The sequence below is a fragment of the Bos indicus genome, chromosome 21 (genome assembly GCF_029378745.1).
Source record: "Bos indicus isolate NIAB-ARS_2022 breed Sahiwal x Tharparkar chromosome 21, NIAB-ARS_B.indTharparkar_mat_pri_1.0, whole genome shotgun sequence".
NCBI classification, from domain to species: domain Eukaryota; kingdom Metazoa; phylum Chordata; class Mammalia; order Artiodactyla; family Bovidae; genus Bos; species Bos indicus.
In genome coordinates, this window is record NC_091780.1 from 13,149,145 (window position 1) to 13,169,521 (window position 20,377).

General features: G+C 44.9%; 1 protein-coding gene across 4 annotated transcripts in view; it reads right to left on the minus strand.

The window, feature by feature from the left end:
- MCTP2 (multiple C2 and transmembrane domain containing 2) overlaps positions 1-16,180 on the minus strand; it is a 260,113-nt gene extending 243,933 nt beyond the window's left edge. For 3 of the 4 annotated variants that reach the window (XM_070775046.1, XM_070775043.1, XM_070775042.1), the window contains exon 1: positions 15,890-16,176. The gene's annotated coding sequence lies outside the window, so the exon portion shown is untranslated. Of the gene's footprint in view, positions 1-15,889 lie in introns of all 4 variants that reach the window. The other variant, XM_070775048.1, reaches the window with a different exon arrangement.
- Between the last annotated feature and the right edge of the window lie 4,197 nt (positions 16,181-20,377).

A 20,377-nucleotide genomic window follows, 5' to 3' on the forward strand; every position in this document is an offset into this window, starting at 1 on the left:
GAGACGCAGGTTTGATCCCTGGGTTGGACAGGTTCCCTGGAGGAGGAAATGGCAACCCACTCCAGAATTCTTGCCTGGAAAATCCCATGGACAGAGGACCCTGGCAGCTACAGTCCCTGAGGTCACAAAGAGTTAGACAGCACTAAGCTTGCACACACACACACACTCACACACACACTCAAAGCATCTCCCTGGCCTGTCAGGAGATCAGCGGCTACGCTCTCAGTACCCATATTATCTCTGCTCTTTGTTCTTAATAAACTCACTCCCTTCTGGAATGCTCTAGGGCTGGAAATTCTTTTCCCACCCGTGCTCAGACTGCCAGGGCAGTAAGTACCATTAGAAGCCTCCGTCACTGACGGGCACGCTAGGGCCCAGAGAGCTTAAGTAACTTCCGGGCATCATAAAGCCAACACTCAGCAGAACCAAGACTCAGGTCCAGCGGCCCAACTCCATGTTCCTGCCCTTTACACACCTTGCCCCCTAATCTCTGTTACTTCACCTCTTGCCTCACAGTATCCAGCCCTAAAACAAGCAGCATTGCAAAGGGTCCTTCAGTCCAATTGCAAGCAGCCAGACTATGAAAGGAGCAGAGATCAACAGTGAGATGTCTCCTGGCGACCTCCACAAGCCTCTCAGGGTTACTGCCTCTCCATCCTTCCAAGCTCAGCTCACATTTCCCCTCTGCATCAGCCTAAACAGACCTCACCTGCCTTTAAAAAAAAAAAAAAAAAAAAATCCTCTCTGCTCCGAAGAGGGGACTACTAATAATCTTTTCACAAAGATGGATCTTGACTCTCCAAGGAGATAAGTTTTATGAAACTTGGAACCACTCCTATTTTTTCTCTTGCCCTATATAAACAGGAAATCATGGATAATCCTTTTTTCTTTCTTTTTTCCTGCAACCAGAAATGTAGCCACATAAATTCAATAAAGCCATTGATTAGCTGTCACCTTCCAAAGACAGCTGTCCAAGGTATTCGTTCATCCATATATATTTACGAAACATTGTCAGGTTTTCCCCAGGAGTGGCTGGGCTTTCATCAAATCATACCATAATCACCAAGAAAATGCTAAATCCAGCACAATCAATAGAACGTGTACAATATCCATTTTCTGCTCTCAAGACTTAATTAAAAATGCAAAAGGAAAAAACATCTTAAAAGTGAAACTAAACATCCAAAAAGAAATTTTTTTTAAAGGAAAAGTGATGTCTCATCTCTAAAGAGAATGGCCTCAAGTTGGATAAAAAAAGACTGCGTTGGATAAATTTTACTGCTCCCTAAAATGTGTCTCCAGGTATTTTTTGAAATACTGTCATTTAGTAGCAGCTCCTACTCCTGCTGGAGAAGGCAATGGCAACCCACTCCAGGACTCTTGTCTGGAGGATCACAGGGATGGGGGAGCCTGGTGGGCTGCCGTCTATGGGGTCGCACAGAGTCGGACACGACTGACGTGACTTAGCAGCAGCAGCTCCTACTCCTGCTTCCTGCCTGCCCTCCTCTTACTCTTATTCTGGTTGGAAGAAAATGCAGAACAAAACATCAGCTGTAAAGGGGTCTGATCTTCAGGTAAAAGCTCCCATAACATGTGGGCACTCACTCACACAAACCTCTGCAGGCTTACTCATTACCAAGTACCCAGACTTCCTCTTTTCCTTGAATAACAGGAATTTGCTTCTGTTGTTGTTGAGTCGCTAAGTCCTGTCTGGACTCTTTGCAACCCTATGGACTGTAGCCCACCAGACTCCTCTGTCTATGGGATTTCCCAGGCAAGAAGACTAGAGTAGGTTGCCATTTCTTTCTCCAGAGGATCTTCCCGACCCAGGGATCAAACCCATGTCTCCTGTATTGGCAGGCAGATTCTTTACCACTGAGCCACCAGAGAAGCTCTAAGAGGAATTTATAAAGTACTTATTATTCACAAGGCACTCTTCAGGGATTATTATTATTAAGCATCACAGCAGCCCAAGGTAAGTATTTTCATCTCCATTTTAAAATAATGAGCCCAAGCTTTGGAGATGACAAAGTCCTACAAACGTCAGAGTGGCTTCCAGGAAGGATCACTGAGTAGATAAAATTTTGAAAATTTTTCTCTGCTTAATCATTTCAACGATCAGACACTGTAATGTTTCTGGATCTCTAACGGAAAAGATGTTTGGCTGATAAAATCTAACAAAAGATACTAAAGACTTTTTAAAAGCCTTAAAATGTTAAACAAATTCAAAGTATTTTTAATATTCTCATGTCCAAGGAGTTTTAATGACATCTTAAATACATTAATAAAAGACCTATCATCTCACCATCCAATTAACCATGGGGATATTTTTTCCACATGTGCCTTTAAGAAATTGTAATCGTGCAGAGAGGCACGTAATGAAAAGTGACTCAGCCCCGAATAGACCATTTCCATAAAGCAACCACTAGTAAGTTTCTAGTGCTCATCTCCAAAACAACAAAAAATACACACACGTTCATATACTGTCGGCTGCTGTGTCCAGGTGTGTCTGACTGTTTTCGACCCCATGGACTGTAGCCCTCCAGGCTCCTCTGTCCATGGGATTCTCCAGGCAAGAATACTGCAGTGGGTTGTCATTTCCTTCTCCAGGGGATCTTCCTGACCCAGGGATCGAACCCACACCTCCTACACTGCAGGCAGATTCTTTACCGTCTTGAGCCACCAGGGAAGCTTCACTCATATATCTGCACATAGTAACAGTGTAAATATACATGTATGTAAAAGGGATTTTGCTCTACACGGTTTCACACCATGCTTTATCACATAACACTAAAAGCAACAATAAAACCAGTGCTTTATAAGTTCTCACTGAGTTAGCCCTGACTCATAGGCATTACCAAAAAAACAATATTTCAAGGCAAGGTTGTTGGTTTTCCAACTGGCTAGATTCAGGATGTCATTACACCAGAAAACTACCAAAATCACACTGACAAGACATCCAGAACTGGTCAGCAAAATCTGCATTTAAAAAAAAAACAAAACAGTTTAACCAAAGCGCCAACCTATCTTTCCTGACATATAGGAATGTCGGTATGGCTTCCTACTGGAATGAATGCAGATGACCTTGATGAGTGTTCTGTTCAAAAGCACCGGATGCTGTGCACAGGACTTCAGTTTGCAGGGTGCTATGGAGTCCTCCTTACACCCTCTCCATTCCGACTGCCACTGTATCAACTGCATCAGCTGCTATTGCACCTCACGAGGCCACAGACTCAACCTCCACTAGAGGAGGGTACCTAGGTGGTATGTCAGAAGCTCCCAGGGGCACAAGCGGAATGTCCAGCACAAGTCAGTCCAGTTTCCCCAAGACCACATCAAACAAAACATCAACCTCATTGGCATACTGTCAACCTTTGAAAGATCTATTTGACAGATGCACCTAATGCTTTGAAATGAACGAATGAGTAATAAAAAAGCATCAATCACTTGCTCAGCAGGAATTTTATCCACATTGTGAAATGTCAACATCTGCATGTATTTAAAAGCTCACGTCAATTTAAAAAGACAAGAACACCAGGAAGCAGTTCTCCCGTGAACACTCAGGAACGACGCAAGGCGTTTGGTGGAAGGGACCACCTGCTTTACTCCACAAATCTATGACGACAATTGCGTGTTTTATGCATCACTCAAGTCAGATAAAGGAGAGAGACCCTTTCAAAATATCCAACTTTGCGTATTTGTAATCTTTGGGCAAGAAACTGCTCTGAAGGGGTGTATTTATCGAACCATGTCAAATCCGTCCTCAGAGGAGGGTCTAGCAGAATTCCAGGGCTTCATGGCTGCGCTGAAAGCAGCCTCTGAGGTGAAAGGCTTCTACTCCGCCTTCACCCTGGGATGAGAGGAACAGCTGCTTCCAATCCCAGGATGCAGGGAAATTCCTGGAGTCTTATTCGGAACAGACCCTAGTCTTGTGGTTAAACAGCTTCACTGGGAAGCGAGGCAGAGTAGAATGGTTGAAAGCACTGGATGGAATGGAATAGTTGGGGAAAAGGGAAGATTCCATCCCAGTGGGTGGTCCTGGGCTTCTCTGAGTCTCAGCGCTTTCTTCTATTAAACAGGGATGACCCCTGCCTAGGAGGGGCTCCCCAGGCGGCTCAGCAGCAAAGAATCCACCTGCCAATGCAGGAGACCCAAGAAGTGCAGGTTCCATCCCTGGGTTGGGGAGATCCTCTGGAGTAGGAAATGGCAAGCTACTGCAGTATTCAAATGGCAAACCACTTGAGAATCCCATGGACTGAGGAACATGGGGAGCTATAGTCCGTGGAGTTGCAAAGAGTCGGACAGAGCTGAGCACACATGCACGCTACCTAGGAGGGTCCCTGACAGGATAAGAATAAATAAAATAATGGTGCCACCTAACAGAACTCAGCAATGGCAGGCTGCTGGCACATTAAATGAAATATAGCAGCTGAGCCTGTATGTCCTAAAAACTAGGAAAAGCCAAAAGCATCTTCTATTCAAGGAAAAAAAAAAAAAACCACTATCAATGAAAAGGCACATATTGGCCAATGAACCCTAAAACTAAGCAATAAATTAATGACTTAGGATCTTGAGCTTATGGTGATAAAGCCAAAAATGACATACAACTGGAAGTTGGAAAGGAAGTAATTAATACAGCAACTCAAATACTAAGCCGTTCTTAATGACCAGGACTAGGCCTCTTGTGTTTAAACTTTTATCTGTGTGTATCTCACACACAGAGTTCATGATATTTAAAAAACAATTTGTCATGTACCTTTTCACTTCTGCTGTCTCTTCTGGTTCAAATATTAACACAGGAAACTTTACGGGAACCTTCTTTCTCATTCTTGACTAAAGCTAAGTATCTCTGTGCCAGCTCACCTGAGATTAGAGAGAGTGAAAGAAATTTCAGAGAAACTCTACTTGTTTCAACAGGCCTAAAATATGGAAGGCAACTTCTGCAAAAGCTTTTTAACAAGGTCCTGAAACAACAGATAAGATATACCCATTTGAATGCAGAGTTCCAAAGAATAGCAAGAAGAGATAAGAAAGCCTTCCTCAGTGATCAATGCAAAGAAATAGAGGAAAACAATAGAATGGGAAAGACTAGAGATCTCTTCAAGAAAATTAGAGATATCAAGGGAACATTTCATGCAAAGATGGGCTCAATAAAGGACAGAAATGGTATAGACCTAAAAGAAGCAGAAGATATTAAGAAACTGTGGCAAGAATACACAGAAGAACTATACACAAAAGATCTTCATGACCCAGATAACCACAATGGTGTGATCACTCACCTAGAGCCAGACATTCTGGAATAGGAAGTCGAGTGGGCCTTAGGAAGCATCACTACGAAAAAAGCTAGTGGAGGTGATGGAATTCCAGTTGAGCTACTTCAACTCCTAAAAAATGATGCTGTGAAAGTCCTGCAATCAATGTGCCAGCAAATTTGGAAAACTCAGCAGTGGCCACAGGACTGGAAAAGGTCAGTTTTCATTCCAATCCCAAAGAAAGGCAATGCCAAAGAATGCTCAAACTACCGCACAATTGCACTCATCTCACATGCTAGCAAAGTAATGATCAAAATTCTCCAAGCCAGGATTCAACAGTATGTGAACTGTGAACTTCCAGATATTCAAGCTGGATTTAGAAACGGCAGAGGAACCAGCGATCAAATTACCAACATCCACTGGATCATGAAAAAAGCAAAAGAGTTCCAGAAAAACATCTACTTCTGCTTTACTGACTATGCCAAAGCCTTTAACTGTGTAAATCACAACAAACCGTGGAAAATTCTTAAAGAGATGGGAATACCAGACCAACTTACCTGCTTCCTCAGAAATCTGTATGCAAATCAGGAAGCAACAGTTAGAACTGGACATGGAACAACAGACTGGTTCCAAATAGGGAAAGGAGTACATCAAGGCTGTATATTGTCACCCTACTTATTTAACTTACATGCAGAGTACATCATGAGAAATGCTGGGCTGGAAGAAGCACAAGCTAGAATCAAGATTGCTGGGAGAAATATCAATAACCTCAGATATGCAGATGACACCACCCTTATGGCAGAAAGTGAAGAGGAACTAAAGAGCCTCTTGATGAAAGTAAAAGAGGAGAGTGAAAAAGTTGGCTTAAAACTCAACATTCAGAAAACTAAGATCATGGCATCTGGTCCCATGACTTCATGGCAAACAGATGGAGAAACGATGGAAATAGTGACAGACTATTTTTCGGGCTCCAAAATCACTACAGATGGTGACTGCAGCCATGAAATTAAAAGACACTTACTTCTTGGAAGGAAAGTTATGACCAACCTAGACAGCATATTCAAAAGCAGAGACATTACTTTGCCAACAAAGGTCCATCTAGTCAAAGCTATGGTTTTTCCAGTAGTCATGTATGGATGTGAGAGTTGGACTATAAAGAAAGCTGAGTGCTGAAAAATTGATGCTTTTGAACTGTGGTGGTGGAGAAGACTCGAGAGTCCCTTGGACTGCAAGGAGATCCAACCAGTCCATTCTAAAGGAAATCAGTCCTGGGTGTTCATTGGAACAACTGATGCTGAAGCTGAAGCTGCAATACTCACTGGCCACCTGATGCAAAGAACTGACTCACTGGAAAAGACCCTGATGCTGGGAAAGATTGAAGGCAGGAGGAGAAGGGTATGACAGAGGATGAGATGGTTGGATGGCATCACTGACTCAATGGACATGAGTTTGGTTAAACTCCAGGAGTTGGTGATAGACAGGGAAACCTGGCATCCAGGGGGTCACAAAGAGTTGGACAGGACTGAGAGATTGAACTGAACTGAAACAGTGAATTAGGTAGGAAGAAACCCGCATGACAAAAAAGGAGATAAGGAAAGGGTTGGAGGGAATCTGTGGGGATAAAGAGTCAGAGAAGATGAGGATATTGAATTTCAGGGCCTGATCCTGCAACAGACAAGAAACTGTAGGACAAAGATTAATAGATACACGGTACAGGGCATTTTGTTACCAATGAGAGGGTAAATAAGCCTCCAAAATCTCTAGGACCCAAATTCTCATAAGGGCCATGCAGCAGTGAAAGGGCTGAAACCCTAAAGGCATTTCCAGACTACAAGCCTATACAGCTACACTAATTTTATATATTTAAATCTAATCTTCCATATTACACAAGACTATCTTAACAATAATGCCAGTTACTGTTCAAGTAATACAATGTTCTTCTCTGACATACTACCTAAGTTTTCAGACTAACTCTGAACTTCTTTCATAATGCTAAAAGGTCCATCCTCAATCAAAACCAGAAAGTATTACATAATCATTATTTGTTTGTGGTTTCATTGGACTTTGGGAGGCTTGAGGGGTTTTTGTTGTTGTTTGCTTTTGCCCCTTGGCTCTGAACATAGTCATGGTCACACAGACATAAGTTCGATTCTTTTGGTTTTTCCTGATCAGCTCATAGGTCTCTCATGAACATTCTCCTTTATTAGCTGGTTTAAGTTGGAGTATGGTTGCCTTACAAAGCTGTGTTGGTTTCTGCTATTCAACACAGTGAATCAGATATATGTATGCATACCTCCCCTTCTTCTTGGACCTCCCTCCTATATCCCCATCCCGCTCATCGCAGAGCACTGAGCAGAGCTCCCTGCCCTAAACAGCAGCTTCCCACTGCTGCTGCTGCTGCTAAGTCGCTTCAGTCATGTCCAATTCTGTGCAACCCCATAGACGGCAGCCCTATCAGGCTTCTCCATCCCTGGGATTCTCCAGGCAAGAACACTGGAGTGGGTTGCCATTTCCTTCTCCAATGCATGAAAGTGAAAAGTGAAAGTGAAGTCGCTCGGTCGTGCCCGACCCTCAGCGACCCCATGGACTGCAGCCCACCAGGTTCCTCCCTCCATGGGATTTTCCAGGCAAGAGTACTGGAGTGGGGTGCCATTGCCTTCTCCGCTGCAACTCAGCTAGCTCCTTGCAAAGTCATGTAGGTTACATAGCTTTGGGAAGACAGAAACTTGCAACAATGCTAGCAGCTGAAACTTACCTCACTCACCCTTGTCAGTTGCCCGGCCTCTGTGCTCCTGCATAACCATGTTTGTTTGTGTAAAGTTCGGGCATCCCCACTGCTGTGTCCTAACCACCCACATGCAGGAAACCCCTACTCTGAACTAGCCTACTCACAGTCAGCACTGCCCACTGAAGTCTGGTGCCATGCACTGTCTATAAAAACTCTGTAACTCCTTTGTTTGGGGCTCAGAGCTGGAAGTGTTAACTCCTCTGGGCCCACCAGCGTAATAAACCTGAGTTCTCCAACTCTCCAAGTGTGGTGTTTGGTTTCCCAACAGACCAACTTCTGCAACAAATATACAACATGTGTTTTGCTCTCTCTGACTTACTTCACTCTGTATGACAGACTCTAGGCGCCTCCATGTCTCTACAAATGACCCAATTTTGTTCCTTTTTATGAGTGATTTTTAACAAACAAAGTTGAAACAGGCTATCCGAAACTTTCAGTTTCTCAAAAGCATCCATCCATCAATTTCTCAAAACAATCTCTTTTTTCCAAATCTTCCTCCAGGCTGATGTGCCTGCCCATTCCTCCCGCTAAGTGCTGGCAGTCCTGCCTCTGGAGGCCACCCTTCACTGCTTGCCTCCTATAACCCCTACCCTATCCCACCCCACCCCACCCCACGCCTCACCCTCACCTGGTGGTGGTTTCCTCGCTAAGTTGTGTCCCACCCTTGCAACCCCATGTAGCCCACCAGGATCCTCTGTCCATGGGATTTCCCAGGCAAGAACACTGGAATGGGTTGCCATTTCCTTCCCCAGGGGATCTTCCCAACCCAGGAATTGAACCCAGGTCTCTCTGCATTGCAGGCAGATTATTTACCAACTGAGCTACAAGGGTAGGCTAAAGTATTCACCTGTCAAGCTGCCTGACTTCCTGTCTAGGCTCTAAAGAGACAGGGAACTCTCTGCTCTATTCACATGGAAAATTCTAGCACATAGCAAACATGACACACAGCTTTTGGATAAAATAATAAATACGTATTCCAGCTACATTCTAACACATGTTTTAAACAAGCCTTCTGCTTAACTCTGAGCACCTAGAAAAACCTACATCCTCTATACAAAAAAGGATCTTTTAACATCTGTAGCAGCTACAAAACAGCCCTGGGCAATCTACATAATATATACAAACAACCTATATGTATGTGTATGTATGTGTATATGTATGTATATATGTGTGTATGCATGTATATGTGTGTGTGTGAATGTGTATGCATGTGTATATGTGTGTGTATGTATGTGTATGACTCTTTGCGACCCCATGGAATGTAGCCCACCAGGCTCCTCTGTCCAAGGGATTTTCCAGGCAAGAATACTGGAGTGGGTCACCACTTCCTTCTCCAGGGGATCTTCCCATCCCAGGGATTGAACCCACATCTCCCGTGTCTCCTGCATTGACTGGTGGATTCTCTACCACTGCACCAGCTGGGAAGCCCCATGTATATGTATATATACGGCCTCCCACATGATGCAATTCATTTACAATAAACATAATACACATAAATGATAAATGAGTGTTTTTAACAACACAGCATAACAAATTAAGAGGAAAGATGGTAAGTCATTTTAACTTGTAACAGTAAGATGGGCTGAAAATCTGACCAAGCCCCCGTCACTCACCCACCCAGCCTGCTTTTCCACACTGAGGGCCTCCTCCCACGGAGTAGAGCTCAGGCTATCAAACATGCAAAAGGCCAGAGGCAGTGGAGGATTCATCTCCACGCTGGAAAGAATGCGCGGAGGTAAACCTTGATCGTCTTCCACATCAAAGGAACGAGTGAATTGCTATCCCGCCCACCCAGGAGAAATGCCCACGTTCCTCCCTGAACATCTTCTCCCCACTCTCAAGAGAGGACATATTTAGCTGTTTGATATTATTCCATCCATTGAATTTATTCAGTTCTCATATCAGCTGCATTATTCCATCTGCCTACCCAAATCTCTATCTTGGAGTCATCCACACATTTCAAACTCACGACATCCATTATTCTGTAGAAAACAGTCTTCTCTAGTCCTGTCCTATGCTCCTGACACCATCCTAGGGGTCCAAGACACAGATCTCAGCTCTGACAACCCCTCTCACCACCCACATCCACCTGGTCACTTCTGTAATCTCCTAGATCTCTCTCAGATCTTTCCACACCTCTGCTTCCCTACTGCCTTAAACCGTGCCCCATACATCACTTCTGAACTTTGACAACTTCTTAACTCCTCTCCTAACAACCTGCTGCCAGAATCAGGGCATCTAACTCCGCTCACCCAAGTGTTTTTCTACTAGTCTGCAGGGATCATGTCTGGCTAGTCACCATTGTATTTCCCTCCAGCACCTAAATGAATGCTGAGCATAACCGAAGAGGCAAAAATGACCATATGAATGAATGACCACATGAGAAAGACGGTCAGTACTCGCAGAATTAGATTTCACCGCCTGCCATAAGCTCAAAGTGACAGTGTCTAAACGTCTGTCTCTGAAGCAGAGGTAAAAAGACTTATTAATCCGAGGCCCACACCCAAAGGTAAATCATCATTTCACACACTGCCACATGCACTCATAATATAATTACACATTCTTTTATGCTGCCTGACATGTTGGAGCTCTTTCATGATAAAATGTATAGAATCATGAAGAATGATCTTTCTTTCCCAGAAGGAAAAGAAAAACTATGAAAATGCAAAGCACAGGTCTCCTAGACACCTTCCAGGACACACGAACAAGCACACCATCATCTTCAAGTCCTCCGTGGCCTGAGGAGGGGGTCCACTAATACCCAGATCAAATCCCAGAATTACCAAACAAGGCCACTTTTCACCATCACCTATTGGGGAAATCCACGTGAGCCCATCATCCAGCTGGGGAAAGAGGTACTCGACGTTAGGTAATCATATATGCAATCACGCCCATTTGCTTACGAAATTTCAAAGTTTGCACTAAGACTGAAGGACAACAACATTCTTCCTCTCTCATCAAGCAATTGGTTACCGAAAGAGAAACATGTTAACCCTGAGTGGTTGACAAGTAGGGCCATGCCAAGAAGACCCATGCCCGCCTTCCAGGCCTCTCCCACCAGACCAACATAAAACAAAGGCAGTGATAGCCTTCCCAGAGAGGGAAGGCGGGCACTGTAACCTCACTGCCTGCACGTGAATCCTGGCTGAAGCGGTATGGCCTGGGAAAACACCCTTGTCTCTGTGATATAGTTTTCTCACATTTAAATGGAGCAATCTTTACATCCATTTCAACAGAGGATGGGACCTCAGGAAATAGCAACAGTTAACAGAAAGGCAGATGAGAAAGAGCCCAAGGGGAAAAAAGTAAACATCAAGGTCCTACTATATGGCACAAGGAACAGCATTCAACTTCCTGTAATAAACCATAACGGGAAAGAAAATGATACAGTATAATATGTATAACTGTATCATTTTGCTGTACATCAGAAACTAACAAAACACTGTAAATCAACTATATACTTCAATTTTTTAAAAAAGGAAGCTGTGCTGTGTTTAGCGACTCAGTCATGTCCGACTCTTTGAGATCCTATGAACTGTAGCCTGCCAGGCTCCTCTGTCCATGGGGATCCTCCAGGCTAGAATACTGGGGTGGGTTGCCATGCCCTCCTCCAGAGGATCTTTCCAATCCAGGAATCAACCCCAGGTCTCCCGCATTGCAGGCAGATTCTTACCGTCTGAGCCACCAGGGAAGCCCCCCACCCCCCATCAAAAAAAAAAAAAAAAAAGAATCCAAATATATAAATTTAAATAAATTACTGGAGTGATAATAGCTCTCAGGTGGTGGTGGTCGTTGAGTTGCTCAGTCGTGTCCAACTCTTTGCAATCAGGGGTTGCATTGATGATTAAAGGAATTAATATTTCTTATCACAATGCCTTATCACATAGAGCACAATATCTAAGTGCTCTATCAATATAACTATATTACAACAATAATATATAAACCTTAGTACTCATCTCACTCCTCTCATCTTCCCAAGGGATTCTATGCCCTACCAGTTCTCTTAAACACTAAAAGCAGTGGTTCTCAAACTTTATAGCATGCGCCTGAATCATCTGGAAGGCTTCTTAAAACACAGACTGCTGTGCCATAGACACAGAGCTTCTGATTCCGGTGGCCTGGGATAGGACCTGAGAACATGCATTTTTAAGAAGTTCATCACAGGTACACGGGTGCGGGTGCTGCTGGTCTGGAAAGACTTGTGAAAAATACTGACTACGGGCTTCTCTGCATCAGTGGAGGACGGTGTACAGGTCCAAACTTCCAGGGCTTCCTACGGCCGTCATCCCATACGCTCTTCCACCTCAGCATCTCCACCCATGATTCCAAACTCAGCTCAAGCATCAGGACCTCGGAACTGGCACCAACGCCGTACTGTCATCAATGAAATAAGCTCCAGGAGACCAGGAGCTCCCCGGCAATCAGAACCTGGCCTTACTCAGTGCACAGGACACGGAAAACCTTCAATAAATGGCGCCAACACTCAAAGGCAGACCTGGAGAACCAACTAAAGCGGAAGGTCTTAGGGACCAATGGGAGCTTCCTCTCACAACTATTCACTGGAAAGGAAGGGCCCTGAGACCACAATGAACCCACTGGCAGCTTCTCTGCTCAGTGGACCATTAATTCTTTGCCTCAAACCACAGCGGGTGCTCCCACGCTTTAAAGGTAAGCGAGCTTCAGTTTCTGGTCTCTCACTGGCATAGCACACCCCACCCCGAGGGCTTCAAGCCTCTCGTTAGGAGATGCTGAGTGTTCTTAGGGACAAGGTTGCAAGCAGGAAGCATTTTTATGTAAGCTTTTCTGGTAAATGGCCCCAAAAGATCTCAGCAGAAACAAGAAAGCAATCACCAGCAAATGGTTGTAATTTCTTTCCTTTCTAGGTAAACATTCACTTTCATAGCTAATTTGGTATTATTTTTCCTAACGAGGATCCCCTTACTGTTTACCTTTCAGGTATCACAAAATCTGGAACTGCTCCTTTCACACGCCATGCACACGCTTCTCCTTGGCCCTTCGGCTGTTCTGTGAATTTCTCCAAAACATCATCCATCCTGCCCCTTCCTTACAGCATCTTAACCAAGCCAACCACACGTTTATAAACACCAGCCAGGAAGGACTTCAAATGCTTTTAAGAAGTTCAAGGTGTCTTGTCGATTTCTCTATACAATGAGGATGGGATGGGGGCGAAATGTGCCAAACACAATCCAGGCAGAATATTTACCTGATCCTCCCAACACAGGGAAAAAGCTTTTCTTCAACAGAAAACACTTTCTTCTACACCTGAAGATAATTTCAACATGAAACCCCTCAATTTTCTTAGGTAATTACCAGCAATTGCAAGGAAGGTTTTAAGAAACCAAGTGCTCTCCATGTCAGAAGATAGTATTTAAAATTCTAAGTACTATTTTCATTCTCATCCTAAACAGTATAATAACTTTAATTTGAAAATCACTTGTGTGGTTTACATGCACTTAAAGAAATCATCCGTTGAGCTGTTATGGATCATTCATTCAAAAGGCTAAATTGGTATTTTAGGATTCTCTCCTAAATAAGCATGTTGGAGTACTCTGTACTTCTAGAGAGACATTTAAGGAATAATAGATATATCTTTTAAAATAAATATTATATATATTCAGCAATGGTTATAGATTTATACATACACACAAAGTCCTTTCTAGGTGGCAACAGTGACCTCTATTTACCTGTAAACTATGGGTAGAAATCAAGATGAAATACATTAAAGCATATGAATAATATGAAAATTAGCTGATACTTCAATATGTAATACACACAGGATATATATAAAGTTTTACTAATTTGCCCAACTTGGCTATGCTGCTGCTGCTGCTGCTAAGTTGCTTCAGTCGTGTCCAACTCTGTGCGACCCCGTAGACGGCAGCCCACCAGGCTCCCCCATCCCTGGGATTCTCCAGGCAAGAACACTAGAGTGGGTTGTCATTTCCTTCTCCAATCAACTTGGCTATATTAGGTCCTTAAAAATATCTTAAGGAAGACAATAAAATTTCTGTTTTTTAAAATACTGTTCATCTTGTCCCAGATTGGTCTCAGTTTAACAACCCAAAAAAAATGAAAACAATGTTCATTTTATTCACGATGACTTTCCCAGGTGACTCAGTGGCAAATAATCCACCTGGAAAGCAGGAGACTTGAGTTTGATCCCTCGGTTGGGAAGATCCCCTGGAAAAGGAAATGGCAACCCACTCCAGTATTCTTGCCTGGGAAATCCCACGGGCAGAGGAGCCTGGTGGGCTACAGTCCATAGGGTCGCAGAGCCTATCACTACGTAGCAACTAAATGACAACAACTTTAACTCTCAGGATGTGTAATTCTGAATTCTCATTTCTATTAAATCTGCAGATTTACACTGTCTCACAGTAACTTGGAATAGTGAAAAAGCATGGATTCTGACTCAGAAATATCCACGCTCAACTCCCAGGTCCACCAGTTCCTATGAACAAATTCCTGGATTTTTCCCTGCCTTAGTTTCTCATCTGTTCAGAGCTAGTAACATCCCCTTGGTGAATTTTATGCAACATTTTAAGGAAAGTGACTAGCATGGTGCCTGGTACAGAGCTGACTTTTCTTGAGAGTCCCTTGGACGGCAAGGAGATCAAATAGGTCAGTCCTAAAGGAAATCAACTCTGAACATCCATTGGAAGGACTGACGCTGAAGCGCCAATACTTTGGCCACCTTATGCGAAGAGTTGACTCATTGGAAAAGACCCTGATGCTGGGAAAGGCTGAGGGCTGGAGGAGAAGGTGGCAGCAGAGGATAAGATGGCTGGATGGCATCAAAGACTCAATGAACATGAGTTTTAGCAAACTCCAGGAGATAGTGGAGGACAGAGGAGCCTGGTGTTGCTGTCGGTGGAGTTGCAAAGAATCAGACGCGATTTTGCAACTGAACAACAAAACTAACCTTATTTTAAGTATGGTTTGGAGAATCCTTGCCACTTGGATGTGACCAGGCTAACGATAAATATCCTCTGAAGATTTTCCTTTTCCCTACATTTAAAATGCTTATTACCAGAGATCAAAGAGGTGCCGCAAAAACAAAAGCACAATGTGCCACTGCTATCTAAACAGCCACCTGTGAGAAAGGACTGCCCAAAAATTCCCTTTTGTATCCACACCTGTGCTACCACACAGCACACCAGCCTGTGTGCTCTCCTAGAGGTTCCCCCCTTGACAGACGTGCAGCTAACGTCAGTTACGTGGAAATGCTGCTGATCCAAGCAAAAAGTGATTGCTAATGGGAATCGTAATCCATAGACCTGTTTGTGATTTGGTGCGTCGGTGAAGCAGGTTTTCTAGAGTCCCCAGGTTCACCGCGAGGCTTTTCAGTAACTCCAAGTGCCCGAGGCCGATGAAATTTCTAGAGCAGGCTCCGGTAAGCACCGAGGCACGGGTGAAACCCCCACACACCGCGCACAAGTTGCTTCAGACGCTCTAACCCACTTCGTGGAAACTCAACCAGATTTACCAGCCACCAATGCACCATTTGCTTAACAAATGGACAGTGAGCTGGGGAACTAATTGCTGAAGCAATTGCCTCTCGAGTTCGCCACCACTACCGCCGTATTTTTTTTTTTTTTTTATGTTACGAGACACTCTGTAACCTATACACAATTATCAGTGGGCTCTCTGCGCAAGGAACCCAAGCGGATTCTCCGGGTTTCCACGAAGGGGGTGCATCCAATTCCGCCCAAATGAGGGACTGGCCTCTGCAGAAAGGAGTCCCCAAGGAGACCAAACGTTGGTCCTTCAAAATGCAGAGATCCTGGGGCAGGCTGCGGTGCGCCCTCCCGCACCCCGATGCTCGGCGTACCTTTCTGACTCCTGAACCGGCAACTCCACTGGCTTCCCTTCCCGGCCGCTCAGGATCCCCAGTTCTGTTGGCAGCGGACACCCCTGCCCTCCTCGCACGAGCAAGGAGCAGCCCGGTCGCCCCGCTTGCCCGCGCGGCTTCACCTGTCAGAGGCCAAGTCCCAGGAGCTGCAGAGGGGCCGGAGCGAGCCCCTTACCTGCGCGGGCACAGCCTTCGGGGCTGCTGCCGCCGCCACTCGCGAGCTCCGAGAGCCGCCGGGACACGGCGGGGGCCGGGGCATCGCCGGGAGCAGCGCGACTTCCTCGGCCCCGCCTCCCGCCGGCCCCGCCTTCGCGCCCCGCCCCCGCCGGCCCCGCCTCCGGAGCGGGGAGGCGGCGGCGCACCGCCCTGGAACCCCCGCCCTGGCGTCCCGGCGCCCGAGCGGGGCAGAGAAGCTCCGCGGGGTGCGGGGAGGAGGCTCTGCCGCCGGCTTCTGGCTCGGTGAAGAGGAAGCGGTTACGTTTATCTCCTTCGTCTGAGTTGATTCACAGGAAAAAGATGTGTCCAAAAAGTCTGGCTAAGGGAGTTGGGACTCCTCGCGTTGTAGTGCAGGATAAGAACGAAGTGTGGGCCAGTGTGGCTGGGAAACCTGTAATTAATTAATCGCTTGTCTCGCTGATGCGCACACCGTGTCTCTCCCTAAATGGCTCAGACGGTAAAGAACCCGCCTGCAATGCAGGAGCCTGGGTTAGATCCCTGGGTTGGGAAGATCCCCCGGAGGAGGGCTTGGCAACCCTCTCCAGTATTCTTGCCTGGAGAATCCCACGGACAGAAGAGCCTGGTGGGCTACAGTCCATAGGGTCGCAGAGAGTCGGACACAACTGAGCGACTAAGCAGCAGCAGCAGCAAAGGTTCAGTGGGAGGGGAACCGCCTCCGTTTTTACCACGCAGACCCTAAGAGGTGCCAGAGGCAGGCGTCCCATGAAACCCATGCCACGTGCGCGCGATTGAGGGTGGAAGTCGGCCAACCAGATACACGGAGCTCCGTTTCTCATCTTTAAAGTGAGGTGACATTCTCGAGCTGCCGGAACACTTAAGAGTCTCTTAAAGATCCCTAAGTGCGATGACTGGCACTAAGGCGTTCAGTAAACATTGGCTTTTGTTCCTTACCCGTGAATTTTTTCTACTTCTTCCTTTTTCTTTTCCTCCTGCTATAACCTTGCACTGTATTTACTCTTTATCTCTGCCCTGTCACTTTATCTTCTTACTAAGCCTTCATCTACGGGGCTCCGAGTCTGTGCCCTGCAAGGCGTTGGGTGCTTAGGAGATGGTTCTGTGAGATCCCTGCCCGCTGGGAGGTCGGGAATTCACAAGACATCCCCACCACCCACAGGAAAATAGCTTTGAAATTAGATACAAGACAGTTAAACAGGCTAAACTGGCTGTGAGACCGACCTGGCATTCAATAGGTTGTTGTGGGTCTGTGAGCTGGTAAGGAGTGTAATTGATGTAATTGGTGGCTTAGAAGAGCTCCACTGAAGCTGGAGTCAGAATGACCTCAAATCCAATCCTGGCTTGGCAACTGGTTGTGTAAGCAGTAACTTCACTTAAAGTCTGAAATTCAACTCTCCCTTAAAAAAAAAAAAAAAAAAAACAAACCTGGAATTAATTAATAAACTTGCATAGATTCTGAGCAATGATTCATTTATATAAAGTACTTAACACAGTGTTCTAGCCTATGTTTAGCACTTAAGAGAGGTTAGGTGATGATAAGAGTAGGGTAGGAAATGGAGGCTGGGGAGATAAAAAGTTAGAAAACGTGAAAACTTAGGAAATTTTAGGAGTGCTGCCATCATGGTGAAAAGCACACTTCTCATTAACAGCTCATTAGTGAGCAAAACTGGTCACCAGTTTCTGTGCTTGGCATGAAACACGTGATCATGTTTAATGTTCACAAACCTGAGAGAAAGTTCATAGCATCCCTCAGATAGGATGAGGAAAGTTAACCTCAGAACCATGAAATAACCGGCCTGAAGGAATGAACCAAGTGAGGAGTGGACTCAGAGAAACCTGAGTTAGAGGGCAAACCTGGGCTTTTTCCTACTGTTTTCCACACAGCTACAGCCCCTCCCTGTGAGAGCCCAGGAAACAGGGAGAATGACGTAGGAAATGAAGAGGCACACTGGGTAGGAGAAATCGCAGCCACACCTTTAAAGGAGACTAAGGATACAACCGAGTTAAAATAGTAAATGAACCCACAGGAAAAGCTTTTTGCTTCTAAAACGCCTGCCGCAGTGGAGTTCCTGTTCTGTGGTTCCTGTAGCCTAACCACAAGTTGAAAATGACTAACAGCATTTTTCAATCATTAAATGCTACAGAAAGTGAAACATCAAAAGATCATAGAAATCTAAGGTCATGTCTCTTCTCTCTCACCACAGTACCTTCTTCTGTCCATCTCCCTTGAGTTTTTGGCTTTTAATTGCCCATACATGTCATCTGCCTCTTTCTAATATATTTCACCCAGTGAGTAAATACTCCTGTTGTTTTAACCAGTGTAACTTCATGGCATAACCACAAGCAGCACTTAGAACAGCAGCTGGACTCATATAAGTGGCTGATTTCCATACACTGTTGTTACAATGACTTGCTTGATTTGAAAAGGGTTTGAACCAAGTCTTATAGGCATTGTTAACCATGTCATAGTTCTTTAAAAAAAATAAATAGAACTCCTTGCATTTTTTTTTCATTTTTATTGGAGTATAATTGCTTCATAATGCTGTGTTCGTTTCTACTGTACAACAAAGTGAATCAGCAAGCATATACATATGCTCCCTCTGTTTTGAATTTCCTTCCCACTTAGGTCACCACAGAACATTGAGTCGAGTTCCCTGTGCTATACAGTAGGTTCTTATTACTTACCTATTTTATGCATAGTAGTGTATATATTGGAGAAGGAAATGGCAACCCACTCCAGTGTTCTTGCCTGGAGAATCCCAGGGACGGGGGAGCCTGGTGGGCTGCCATCTACGGGGTCGCACAGAGTCGGACACGACTGAAGTGACGAAACAGCAGCAGTGTATACATGTCAATCTCAGTCTCACAGTTTTTCCCCCCAGCACCAACCCCCCCGCCCCGACCTTTCCCACTTGGTATCCATACATTTGTTCTTTACATCTGTGTCTCTATTTCTGCTTTGTAAATAAGATCGACTATACCAATTTTTTCAAACCTTGCTTGTTAATTCACATGAGCAACAAGATATTTGACCTCTGAAGAAACAGCCCTGTTGTCAGTATGGTGATTGAACATATGCTTGGTTGCAAGACACTCTAAAAACTTCACTTTTTAAAACTGTGAAATGGCAGCTGTGTCTTCTGTGGGTCACATGTGCTACTTTGCTGTCAGAGCTGTTGTGCCCTCAGAAGCCCTGTCATGGAGGGATGTTAGCAATGGGGTGCCTGTTCAAATGAGCCAGAGCAATTTAAACAGGACGAGGTTTGTGGTCACCTAGAACCTCTGCCCAGGGTGTTAAAGTGTTCTCTAAAAGAGAGAAAACTATGTCTGTAAATGCAGAGGAGCAAGAACTCCAGCTCTTTGGTAGGAAATCATGGCAGGCCTCCTCATGTCTTCCTGACGGAGCTGGCCAGATGGTCAGACCAGTCCAGCTCGAACTGAAGGGCTCAAGGCTAATCCTGGGAGGACAACTCCCTTGAATGCCCAAGAAAGAGGTTTCTGAGCTCTACTGACAAAGATATTAAGGGCTTGGTGCCTAGCATCTCTTATCTCTGTTGGTGCGTCTTATCATTTCTGGGCCAACAAAAGCTGAAGTAGAAAATCAATTGCAGTATAAACATGTAAGTCTAGAACTCTTAGGCCGTGAAGCTGATGCCAGGGTTAAGGCAAAATTTAGTCTATGGTCCAGGTGGCCGATGTTTAGTGTGTGTTCTAAGGAGGATGCTTGTGGACCTTGTTACATGGCATTGAGAAAACGGCATTTCTTTTATTGTTCATGCAAATAGGCTTTGTTATTATATTTACTCAGGGATTTTTTTTTCTGTCTTGTAATTGTCATGGCAGATTATAGAAAGCATATGCCCTTTTTATAGTGGCAGTTGTGGAAAGATCAAATTTAGTGACTCGCCGCAGGCTTGGCTCTGCCAACTAGATGTGTGTTTTCCTGCAGGCGGCTGGTAGGGTTTCAGTGTTTTGAAGAAAGGTGTGCCTCCAACAGAAATGAGTGTTACTTTCTAATTACTCAGAAAGAAGACTTACTGTAAAGCCTTTCTTTGGAAACCAACTGTTGGTCATATTAATAGTAAGTTTACATAGCAAATGATTGGGTTGGCCAAGAAGTTCGTTCTTCTGGAACATGAAAACCCAAAAGAAGTTTTTGGCCAACCCAGTATTTAAACTGCTAGTGTCAGTCACTCAGTCGTGTCCATCTCTTTGCGACCCCGTGGACTGTAGACCGCCAGACTCCTCTGTCCTTAGAATTCTCCAGGCAAGACT